At 45.4% G+C, this 13,315-nt stretch overlaps 1 non-coding gene and 1 pseudogene across 1 annotated transcript; both read right to left on the bottom strand.

The window, feature by feature from the left end:
• Positions 1–6,232: 6,232 nt before the first annotated feature.
• Positions 6,233–7,935, bottom strand: LOC4326017 (alpha-amylase-like; annotated as a pseudogene).
• Positions 7,936–13,239: 5,304 nt separating this feature from the next.
• TRNAA-CGC (transfer RNA alanine (anticodon CGC)) lies at positions 13,240–13,312 on the bottom strand. The gene has a single exon. It is a non-coding gene; the product is annotated as a tRNA-Ala (tRNA).
• Positions 13,313–13,315: the final 3 nt, after the last annotated feature.

The following is a 13,315-nucleotide window of genomic DNA, read 5'->3' as shown; positions in this document are numbered from 1 at the left end:
ATACAATGAGAATGTAAAATAAAATTTTGTGGAAATGAGGATGCACGGAGAATGGCCAGGCTTATAAGCTACACCGCCAACCAAGTTAATGGCAGGTTGGCAACAACTGAAGTAGCACAGCGAATCGCTCAAAAAATGGCACGAATCAAGGCTACATCCATACGAAATCAAGAAGCCAGGAACTCACCCCTCAGTCCGACCAAAGGGGATGGGATCTTCTTCACGGGTTTAGACCGGGGAGGTCTCGGAGGCGTCGGCGAGTCGGGGGAGGGCGGCCGCGGTGTATAGCACTGGGGAAGATGAGACCTCGGGCGGCACCACGAACTGAGAGAGAAGAGGGGCGGCGCGGCGGACACCGGAGGAGCGGGCACCGGGGCAACAATGGCACTGACGCAGGCCGGACATATAAATCGCGCTTGGGCCGTGCGTTACGATGCGGATTGAGAGCCCAACCCACCCGCTATTTTTGTTCTCTCCACGACTTTGTTCTCTCGATCGGCTGGATCAGGGACCAGAGTTAGCTACCGTGTTAATTCCAAGATAAAAAAAACATGTATTAGGCTTGTTGGGTTGCATACATCCCACTACTTTTGCACAATAATTGTGATTTCCCCTTGTTTTTAATTGATTTATCACATAGTCCAAATATGACATGAATTTTGAAATTTTTTTTGACAAAGACAGCATTTCAACAATATTTGGGGCAATTGTCACTACTACAATCCGGATTTTTCCATGTGGATGATTTTAATTTTCGCGTGCGGAGGATTTGTCCGTATGGAAGAAATCGTCTGGGGAAATCCCAATTTTTTTCGTGCGGGCGACGCACCCGCACGGGAAAACAAAAAATCAAAAAAAAAAAACAAACCCCAACCCTAATCCCCACCGCCGCCGCCGCCGCCGCCGGCACCGTCATCCTAGCCGAGGCTCGCCGCCGTCGCCCCCGCGGTCGCCGGCGACGGATCCACCGCCCGCTACCGTCACCGACGCCTGATCCGCCGCCCGTGCGCTCTCATCGCCAACGGGGAGGGGAGGGGAGGGGAGAGGGAGGAGAGGAGCCGCGGGCCCGTTGTCGCCGCTTGCGCCCTCCGCCTCCACCGCCGCCCCCATGCCTCCCCGGCCCTCCGCTGGATCTGCAAGGGGAGGGAGGGGGAGGGGAGCCGAGGGGAGAGGGAGGAGAGGAGCCGCGGGCCCGTTGTCGCCGCTTGCGCCCGCCGCCTCCACCGCCGCCCCCATGCCTCCCCGGCCAAGGGGAGGGAGGGGGAGGGGAGCCGAGGGGAGGGGGGATGCGTGGTTAATAAATAAAAGAGAGACTTTTTTCCCCGAGGAACCAGACTTAGGCGCGCGGATGGGAGAAAACACGAAATTTTTGAAGTGGTAGGAAGGAAACTACGTTTTCCGTGCGGTTCTCTTAATAGATCCGTACGGGAAAATCGGCCCATTTTCGCGTGCGGTCCATTTAAGAGGATCGTATGGGAAATTCGATTTTCCTGTGCGATCCTCTTAAATGGAGCGCATGCGAAAATAGACCGATTTTCCCATGCGGATATAATTACCGCCCGCATGTAATTTAAATGGGTCCCTGTCCAGGAAAATCATTTGTGTAGTAGTGTGTGTTCTTGACTTAATCAATACTGACCGGAGGGCATGTATACCACTGCTACTGTGTTGGGCCCATCAACGGCTGCAAGTCAGCAAGTGGGGATGTTGCGCGCGGCACACACCAATAGCATGAAGCCGACCGACTTGGTAGCGCTCTTGTTGAGCGGTGCACCAATTTGTACGTGGTTTTCTTTAGATGTTTTAACGATTTATTAGTGATGTTGTAGTTTATACACCAGATTTTTTCTCATTATATGAAAAATGCTTCTGTCCTTTTGATAATTGTATTTCACTTTAGTTTAATGAATGCTTCATCTTTGGTCAAGGTGTACTAGGTTAGCTTTCAAAATATTAAAAAAATCATTTTGATTGCATGTACTCTAAAATGCCACTAACTATTCTAGCACACCTCGTCAATATCTGTTAGTAAGAGCCATCAGTGTCGGTTCCAAAATCGTCACTGATGAACCTCAAGCAAGCCTCTGATAGCCGTGGAGGGCTGTCATCTGTGTCGGTTAGCGCAGGAAAATACCCATTTTTGTAAAAAAAAAAAAACAAAGAATCAAAATCTACTAGGATAATATAGAATGTAGTAATGAACAGTCTAGGTTCTGGAAGTACAAGAAATCCATCCAAAACACATTTATACACAAATAACCAGAATCCAGAATTACAAAAATAAATCTAGAATACATTTATACACAACATATTTTTTTCCCATCCAGTGATCCATCTTATAAGAACTTATACAAGACTCCCACATCGAGAAAGAATATAACATGTCATAGATCATCTTGAATAAGAAAAAAAACATGAATTCACTTGGTAGTGCGGCGCCCATCGTCGTTCCCTCTTCCTCCAACTCCTCCTTTATATATTCCTTAGTACCATCATGCTCTCCTCCTTGATGCAGATAGAGCTAGCTGCCTCATCTTCCGATAGGTTCGATTTGGTGACATGAAGACATTCATGTTTTGAGGCTTTCGATCTGTTGATCGTCACCTCATAACTGCCACACCCCAAACATCTAATCGTTATCAAACATGCTCTCACGTAGTTGACTATATCACAAGGGTTATTGTCCCTGCAAACAATCCAATAGATTCACAAAAACAAGGACAACACATTCCAATTTGAAGATTTTTGACTAATCACTCGAAGTTGAGATTCCATAAACTGATCTAGCGATGAAACTGCAATGGTAGAGTAATGTAATTAAAACCCAACTCTAAACGATAATGGCAACTAAGTATATATAGGAGTTGGCATGTCCTAGGGTTAACCCTAGGGTGCACACCCCTTTGGTTTAGTCCACATCACAATTACAACGCCTAAGTCGCAAAACAAACTCAAACTGAATGAGATATATGGATTGTTTCGACGATTTCGAATTTCTTAGGAGGAATTTTGATGTGGGACCAGATCTATATGAAAGTAGACTTCAAGACCATTCCAACAAGTTCTCATGGGCTCTGAGGAACCTTCTGGATCAGCGGCGAGGTCCGTTTGAAGCCGGTGCTATCAGGATGTCCTAATCTGAATTCAAAATGAGCAAAACTTTAATGGTTGCCTTCTGTGGCCCAATAGTGACATAGTGACATGATAGTAGACTTGAGGAATGTTATTGGTTGGTTCCTAACCAACTTGTAGTCTAGTCTAATCCAAGGATCACGAGCCCACGGGTCTCGTTGGGCCAGGTGACTGAAGAGAATTTCAGCAGTGACAGTCAGTATATTCCATTTCATTGGTGTGGCTAAGATAGTTGATCTTTTGCTTTTCTGGTTTATTTTAAGAACATATATGCCATAAAAAACTGTATTAGTAATATACCGCACCAGCTAACCAATGACAGCCACCAAGTGAGCCCTTTCAACCTAGTACTATAAATGTAAACAGAGCATAGAACAGAATGGATATGTAAGCTTCTGTACATCCTGCAGATGAAGTAGAATTGTGAGGGACCAAAACGACATTTTTTTTTCTTTTGGGTTCAATCAGTGCAAAGGCCACACATCTGATGCTGGCGCGGTGGCGCCAAATAAAGTACTCGTACTACTACTACTTATCAAACGGTTGTGCCGACATTATGTTAGTACTTGGTAGAGCCTGGGCCTGTGGCTATATGTGGCAAATGGAGGTGAAGTGATTGGATCAAAGGTTACCATGTTTACTCAATATAAATAGTCATTACCCACGAGATCGTAATTATGTTATAAAAATCACAAGAACTTAATCAGTCTTAATTATGTTGCTGAATGTGCATCGAGAAAAAAAAACAGCAGAATATCTTGGCGAATTAATTGAGGTCTTCTTCCTCTGCGCGACGGATCACTAAGGGTGTGTTTGGTTACTTGTATGTCTCTAGCCAGGTTGTATGACTCATCCTGGTTGAGATTGGCCTGTATAGGATGATGCAAATTGAGTTGTTTGGATGCCGTATCAGCCTAGCCTGCTTAATATAAGATGTTGTTTGGTTGGTTGTATAAGAAAGTGTTGCATGGGGGTGATTTTGTTTGATTGATTGTATAAAATTAAGTTTGGTACCTCCTCCTTTTTAAAGGTGAGATTACCTCCCTAGTCCCTACCTATCATGAATAAATGAAAAAATAATAATTAAACTATATCAAATCATCTCATTATCTCAGTTCAATTAATTGTGAAAAATCTGCACATGAATGGATCGGATAATCATCAACAAGTAAAAAAGATGCTTGAGTACAGTATTAAGCCGGTGGTTACAACTTGACAGGTTACAAATGATTGATCGGTTAGAGAAAACAGAACAAAGAAAAAGAAAAATTATTTGCTCTCGCCAATCGCCGCCGAACTCCTCGCCGCAAACAACCGCTCGCCCCTCACCACGACTCCGCCGCGTACCTCCCTACCAAATCCATCGTCGGCCTCCCTACCAGATCCCGCTGCCCCCTCGATCCTCACAGGATCCCACCACCCACCCGGACCCTGCCACTCGCCCCGCCGTCGGAGATCCGGCGGCCACGAGCTCAAGGCCACTGAATCCGGTCGGTCTGGGGAGAGAGAAACGAGGAGAGTCGACAGTTGTCGGAAAGATGATGGTGGTTTCGATGAGGAGTGGAGGAGGAAGATCATGGTGGCGACGACGATGGAGCCCCTCCTTCGTCCAGATCTGGTGTCTTCTATCAAGCTTCTTCTTTTTCCTCAAGACCCTCCTTTCCCCAGTCGGCAAGATCACGCCGGCATCCTTGGAGGAGAACGACAAGAAGAGAGGGGAAAGAGGATGGGGAAGGAGCAAATGAGACAGGGGAGGTAGCGGACTGCAGGCGCTGCATCACGTGAGGCACCCGCGCTTGCGTCTGCTATCCAGGCTGAGGAGCGAAGCTCATTCCCCGCGTTCCTTTAAGGCCTGGCTGAGGAGGGAATCTTGCATCCGCAGGGCCTGGCTGAGATCTTCGAACAGGCAACCAAACAACTCGAAGTTGCATGGGCGGCTGTGAGCCAAGACTCATGAAGGCAATCAAACACACCCTAACCAATCGAAAGCAAGAAAATGTGTTGATCAGAGGAGCAAGAAAAGAGAGGCATACACTGATGCTTGCGGGGGTGGAAGAGGCCGAGCCACTTGAGCCGCACGTCGATGTCCTCCTTGGAGAGCTTGTCGGCCTCGATCTCCTCCATGGGCATCTTGGCGAGCTCCTTGATGCCGCCCTCCATGAACAATGACATGGGCTCCTTCCCGAGCTTCACCTTCTCCTACGGGTTCAGCCCAGCCTGGTACTTCTCCTTGAGCACCCAGTATCGGCCCTCCCGCTGCTCCACCCGTGGCTCCAGCCGCTCCGCCGACATGGCCTCGTCCGCCGCTGGTGTCGAGGAGGACGGCGCGGACACCGTCGACGACTGGATGGGGCGGGCGCGGACGCCGGGAGGGCGGCGGCGGGATGCCGCCGCATGAGGGGGGGGGGGACGGAGGGAGGAAGCGCTGCAGGGAGGTAGAGGAGGCCATGGCGGGAGACGGTGGTGGTGGTGGTGCGCTGTGGCGATGAGGGTGGCCATGGGTGCGGCGCGTGTGGTTGTTTATTGCAGAGGAGGGAGGGGGCGCGGGGGCGCTGTTGCTGGCTCTTGGCGAGTTCAAAAGGGCAGATGCTGCGAGAGATGGCAGCCGCAGGAGGGAAATTTACGAATGTGCCCATGGCCCGGCGGGTACTGTTCATTTGGTTGTGTTGGTACGGAATAGGAGCTCGGGTGGACGGTAACATCATTTTGTCTTATGCTGCTATCAAATGGTTTTTGTTTTCCCCGGTGTTTTTCATTTTTTGAAGCAATGGTGGATCCATATATTTTTTATAGCCTAGACAAAGCTCATTATGGCAAAGAGTTACTAGCATTGATCCATACTAGCAATATGAAATTCCCACCTTTTATTACAGTCCCTCCGTTTTATTTTATAAGTCGTTTGACTTTTTTCTTAGTCAAAACTTCTTAAATTTGACCAAGTTTATAGTAAAATGTAGTAATATTTTCAATACAAAGCAAACATCTTATCAAAATATATTCAACTTTAAATTGAATAAAACTAATTTCGTGTCGTAAATATTGCTATTTTTTCTATAAGTTTAGTCAAATAACTTTAACTAAGAAAAAAAATCAAACGATCTATAAGAAACAGAGGGAGTATATTGGTAAGCCTAGACAACTGATATGGCTATTGAACAATAATTGTTGCTATTTGTAAGGATTTGTATCATGCCACGGTGTATATCATGTATCGTAGCTTTTGTTGGTTGATCTCTCGTCTAGCAGATCGAGAGACCTAGTCGTAAAGGATGTGGTTCGCCCATGCCTAACTCACACACTTTCTAAACGATATGTCGTGATCGGTGATACTTTTCTTTTACTGGAGTAAACAAGCTGGCCTTAAATACCCCGGGCCATGGGCACATTCGTAAATGTCCCTCTCGTGGCTTCCATCTCTGGCAGCATCTACCCTTTTCAACTCGGCAAGAGCCAGCAACAGCGCCCCCGCGCCGGGTGGATCCCCTGCCGGTTTCTGATTGACACGAGGCGCTCGATCTCATCCTTGAGACCCCAGTCGAAGAAATGGTCGTAGAACTGAAAGAGTTTTGCAGAATTTATCTTCAGTTCATCGATCAGTTTGCAGCAGGATGATTCAGAATTTCTAATCGAGTTGGCTACTCACGATGCATGGGTTGCCGGGGTGGGTGAGGATGTAGGCATATCCTTGTCGGAGGGAAACGGCCACAGGTGCTGCGTCGAGCCGGTGTCGTGGTTGTCGACGAAGGTCGTCGCCTTGGCCGGCCACCACCCGATCATGCCGGGCGCCTTGCCGTCCTCGCCGCGGAGGCGCCACAGCTCGATCGCTCTCCACGGCGACGTTGAGGATGCCCTTGGTGGTGAAGTCGAACGCCGTGGCATTGCTGTTGGCGCCGCCGACACGATTGACCCAGTTGACCAGCTCCTGCCGGTGCGCGTTCTGGTCGTAGTTCGGCTTGCCGTCCCCGCCGTTCGCCATCGACGTCCATATCTCGGCCACGGCGAAGCTCGGCTCGGTGGCATCGATGTAGATCTTTGCCATGTCGGCGGAGTAGCCCTTGGCGAAGTCGAGGCGCCACGCGTCGAAGCCGATGTCCATCTTGAGCCAGTCGAGCCAGCCGATGAGCTCCCGCTGGACGCGCTTGTTGAGGTGGTCGATGTCCGGCGCCGGTGTCCGGGTTTCCGGTGCCGTCGCCGTAGGGGTCGTCGCGGCAGATCATGTGCGGGCCCCAGTCGAGGCGGGAGTCGGCAGTAGATGCCCCGGCTGTCCTTGTGCTCCGCCGTGCGGTGGTTGATGACGATGTCGGCGATCACCTGGACGCCCTTGCCATGGAACGCCTCGATGATTGGACGCGTCCAGATCGTACAGCCGCCCCAGCATGTAGCCTGCAGATCAGCATTCAAGCAATTCAACGACCTATGTATGTATTTTGCCGGCTGGTGCGACGAAGGAGGGGATCGAGAGAGCACCGGACCTTGCTCGCCGACAGAGTGGGACGGCGGAGGGAGCCAGACGTGGGTGATGCCGGCGGCGGCGATGTCGTCCACCTAGCTTGCCCATAAGCAGGTTGTACCACCCGCCATTCTCCTTCCACGACTCCCAGTTGAAACCCTGCATCATCATCAAACACAAGAGCATCATTCTCTCAGGCTCAGTAGTACAAAAACACGATCAGTTCGATGCAGCCAACCCAACTCATGTCGATCTCTTACCTGAAACAGGACTTGCCCGGCTGCCAAGTTGGAGGAGAGGCCGAGGAGGACGATGAGCACGGAAAGGGACAAGAAGTGTTTGTTCGCCACCATTGTGTTCGATCGGTACCTGCATGCTGCAGATACACTTCGGAGGTGGGTGGATTGATGAAGCTGGGTGTGTGTCTGCTGAGGTATTTATAGTCGAGAATTGCCGGGGATTTTGCCATGCTCAACTTGCAACTTTTGGAGGCCTGGCTGGGCTTGAATGTTGCTTTGGGACACTGGATTGGATGGATAACACTGGTCAGTAGGAGTTTGTTATTGGCCGGTGAGCCCATAGGCAATTTAATGGCCTTGAGAGATGGAGCACTCAAAAGGCACAAGTCAGTAGGAATTCCATCTTTCTTGCTTGTGCTTGTGCGAGCTGAACATGAATTTTTTGCTGAAGAGCGACCTTGTAAATTACTCCCTCTCCATGTTATAAGAGATCTTAGATGCATATGACGTATCTTAGTACTACAAATTTTGACAAAGTCTGTAAAAGTCTATCTATATGTTGAAAGGCCTTTTTTTTATATTGAAAGGCTTAAAACACTGTAAAGATAATACAAGAACTCTTATTAGGCATGACAAAGCATTTAAAAAGAAACATGTATAACATTGTTCACATATATTTAACTGTCTATAGTAATAGAATGTGTCATATTCACCTAAAATATCTTTTAATATGGGACGTATGGAGTACATGTTGCGAGTTGTGGCGGACATGGATTTTCTTTTCATCTAGGTGTAACTTGTCGACGGGCGATACCCGTAGACCGGATAATTAGGGTATTGGGGTCCGCTGGTATGAGGATCTATGTAATATGCCATCAAGCAGACAAAAAGATAAGGATTATACTGGTTCAGGCCCCTTGACAGGTAATAGCCCTAATCCAGTTTATATTGGATTATATGGAGAAAACCACAGATTACAAGAGGAATAAGCAAACTTGATGATGCCGACTAGATCATAGTCGATGAACTCGGCGAGATCTCCTGGCGACTTGGTTCCACGTGATCCGGCTTCGTAAACTATGGTGGGGTGTGTTGGTGGTGAGATTCGATGATCTGAACCCCTCCCAGGGATCCCTTTTATACCGTGGATCGCTTTGGCCTCAAAGTAGAACTCGGAGATATTGGACCCCGTACGATATGATGAGACTGTATCTTCCCCGAAAAGGACTGCTTATTTCTTATCCTGTAAACATAATTTCCTTAATATCCCGCACGTTTCCTTGGCATATACGATCGTAATCCGTAACCTCTTGGGTATACCGTATACGTATACTTCGTAAGTCCAAGGATAGAGGGTATGCCTTATCCATAACCATGACATAACTGCACCCATCATTTGCATGCAACTTAAATATATATAAAAACAATTTGGAAAAAAATGGTAGCATTGATCACAATGGTACAAGTCTATACACAAACATGCAAAGCTAAAATAGATCTATAATTACAGAAGTAAAACTCAATAACAAAATCAGATTGCGAACACAATACCTCTACAGTACAAATAGAATTTGCTATTTTTATTTCTTTACCTTTAAATTAAATTTCGTTGTGCATGTTTGCATAGTGGTTTATATCATCTTTATCTGTCTTAACAAATTTTATGAAATACTTAACTATATATACACATAGGTGCGATTGCACCGTATAAAGAATACTTTCCCGAGGTAGTTCCACATAACCGCATGAATTACTCGTAGCCTGAATATCTGTTCCTCTTGTTTAGAGCAAATCCTATATACCTATACAAGTCATCCCCACTAATTCTATTTTCCTGCTCTCTCAGTTTGCCACGTCATTATGTATTTTCATCCATTGGATCGCTCCACATCAACCGATCAGATTGTTTTGTGCTCCTTTTTTCCTGTTGCTCGGTTCTTTAATCCTGGATGGCTCCCAAATACTCGGCCCAGCCCAGCCCAGCCCAGCCCACAAAGTCAACTGACCTAATAAGAAACGCTCATCCCTCTCCCCTGATTGCGTGGTGTGGCAGGGAGCGAAGGGTTGCGCTCGCGCCTAGCTGGCTGCCCGCTGCCCACTACCGCCTTTTAATCTTCACCTTCTAATAATCACTGCTTGCATTGATTTGCCTCCTCCCCTTCTCATCTTTTTATATATAACGACACTCATGCCGGTGCGTGCTGCTAATTACTCATGCCGGAGTAGTTTGATTCAAGAAGAGAAGTTTGATTGAAGAAGAGAAGTGGGTACCTAGGTTGATGTTTCTGATCTGCGAAATAAGCATGTTCCTGGATCCATTACTCTGCTACGAGGAGGCTGTTCCTTTCCATGCCGATATCCATTTTTTCCATTGTAGGTTCATCCTCAGTCCAGTTAAATATATAAATCTCCCTTTATAATCTGTATTTTGATTCATGCGGATTGGGCCATGTTTCGAATAGTCTCAATAGTTTATAACATCCCCATGATTATACTTTTTAATGGTGTGTACCCCCATCCTTTTCTCTCTTCCATATTTTGTGTGTCTCTCCCTTAGAGCACTATCTGTGCCCGTGCAAAATCACTTCCTTCAATCTCTTCGCAGGATTACCTCTCTTTGCAGGTTTATTCCGGGAGGATTACAAGAATTCCCTTCTTCTTTTGATTGCTAACTATACATTTCCTATCACGCTCCTATGTTTTTTCACATGACTTTGCAATTGTCCCACTGAATTATATTTTGTAGTTGTTTAGTATTCTCTATTGTACATGGAAAACTCTGCGTAAACTTATTTAATTCTATCACTTAGATAATTCTTTGAACCGAGCATTTTTTTTGAAAGGGAAATCGAGCAAATTTCAGTGAAGCAGTGATTTCATATGCAGCTTATTTTGTAAACATGATGTATCTTGAGGTGAACAATGAGGTAAAAAATTACTACATACAATTCCTTGGTTAAAAAAAATATCAAAAGCTATGTTATCATTCAGATATCATGGTAATTTGATAATTTCTTATTGTTGTGCAGCATTGTTTTTTTTTACGCAATTGTTTGCAGCATTGTGATTCAATAGAATTTTGCGTGTGATCGTTCAGGCTTCACCTTGATCTATTATGCTCCTGCCTCAGTTCATATTTTTAACTAATAAACGTATGATCACAAAATTATCTCTATTGATTCATCTATTCAACCCGTTTGCCACTACCATGCATGAAAACGAAACGGCCTTAAATTGTGTTACCGTTTCATTCTATAAAATTGAGTGATGGCATCCACTGATTCACATGATACTGATCAAGGAAACTGTCAATGCAGAAGCCAAGCAGACCAACACTCTTGAGACTGGCCTGAAGGGAATAGTGTTGACCTAAGCTATGTTGTTTCTGCAGGTTCAATGTACTATATATATCACATGGACGGCATTTTCCAGCACTCTCCTAACACACGGCATTTTTGTTTACAGATATTAATTGTTGTTTTGTCTCCATTGCCACTATGCAGCTAATCCGGCCAGCAACCATTGCTAATCGGCAACTCCATTGCTAATCGCATGTCATTGTGAAACCTTTTGGATTATTTGCCATACATTTTGGTGCAGACATGTAGCAGTGTTGATCACAAATCATGTTATTGTAGGTTGATTCATCTTAACATTTTACACAATAGCTTTTTTATATTGATTTTGTGATTTTCAAAATTTGGTAAGTGAATTACCTTGCAATGATAGCAATTTTTTCCCATAATGAACCATTTGGTCTAAAGTTCTTTTATGTGATAATCAATTGTAATTGATAAAGTATGTATCTACTCCACTACGTCCTCCCTAATTTATGGACGACACCATCATAGACAAACATTTTTTTGTTGGCTATTTATGGATTAATTACCTTCACAACTACTTTGTTATTTTTAGCTTTTCTTTTGTTATAATTACACTATATCTTTTGTATTTGCAAAAAGCACAATAGGATGTTAAAGCTGCTGCAACATGTTCATACCTTATAAAGTATGTTTTTTTACAACAAGTGTTTAAATATCCCGCAGCAAAGCGCATGGTATCATCTAGTTTAATAGTGGAGTAAGTACCGGCTCCAATTTACATCCATGAGCGTCTTAACAGAACCATCGTGTGTGTGGGACCACTAGGTTTGCTCCCTTTGGACCATATGGGAATATTGACATGCAGCGGTCTAGTGATTGAGTTGGGGTATTAGAGCAGGTACAATAGCAGGCTATAAGCCAGCTGTAAATATATTTTAATGAGATAAATAAGGAGAGAGAAGGGCATCAGGCTACAGATTTGCAGCCAGCTATAGCACGGACTCCAAGACGCAGTGTGTATATGACAGGTGGGACCAGGTATTAATAGTGAAGTATGTAACTATTGTATGAATGAGCTATTAGCTTGACTATAGATGAATTGGAGCTAGTAGTTGGCTATACTATTAAACTTCGCTTTCCTTGGCCGGCTCCCATGCAAGCGTCCGCTTCTCCCCCTCTCTCTCTCTAGCGCTCTCTCTTCCACGTAGACGAATGTTAGATATTACTAGTCAGTTACTCCGGTTTCATTATAATTGATGTTTTGGATAAGGTTGAGGTTAAACTTTTATAACTTTGACCATCAATAATTTTAAATATTTAGTTTAAAGAAACTATAATAACGTATATATATTGGTCTTTCGAAGCACTATAATAAAGTAAACATGTATTTATTTATTGTATATATTATAATTAAAAAATAAGGTCAAAGATATATTTCGTGGATCGTGTCATTGTCAAAAACGTCAATTAAAATGAAAACGGATTCCGCTTGCCATGCACATTTTAGCACGATTTCAGCAAATTCCATGCAGCACGTTGGCAGTAGCACATTAAATTCCTGAGCACATTTCGTAGATGAGAAAAATTTTGTGGATGGAAACCACTTGGCTCCAAGTCTATGGTGAGCCGCCCTGAACATTCCGGTTCAAACAAAACACGCTAGCCTCCCGAGAACTGACACCGCGAACAGCTAGCCATGGCTTCATCCAATACAGATTTTTATTGGGTTGTTTGTTATTCCAAGGAAACACGATAGATAAAGCAATAAATAAAGGATCGGTCGGCTTATTTCCATGCGGCTGCAAGCCTCCTGGTCCTTTTGGAGTCAAAGGCGTGTAGTATAAGCTCCTCGCATGGTTGGCTTGATAAGCCTGGCGTACGCAGGTTTTTTTCTGGCAAGAGCCCAAGAGCAGATCGGAACCGACTCAACAGAACAGCTTTTCTGCAAGAAGAACGAACAGATGAAAAGATCGAAGGGAAGAGAGGAGGCGCCAATGCGCCATGCCTTGGACGTCACACTGCACTCACCGGCAAAAAAAAAAAAATGGATTAGTTGTGTTTGCGACATTAAACAGATGGTGGATCGAACAGACGATGGAGACGCGGGGAATCGAACCCCGTGCCTCTCGCATGCGAAGCGAGCGCTCTACCATATGAGCTACGTCCCCAAC

This window comes from Oryza sativa, chromosome 1, assembly GCF_034140825.1.
Source record: "Oryza sativa Japonica Group chromosome 1, ASM3414082v1".
NCBI lineage: Eukaryota > Viridiplantae > Streptophyta > Magnoliopsida > Poales > Poaceae > Oryza > Oryza sativa.
This window is presented reverse-complemented; position numbering and strand designations above follow the sequence as displayed.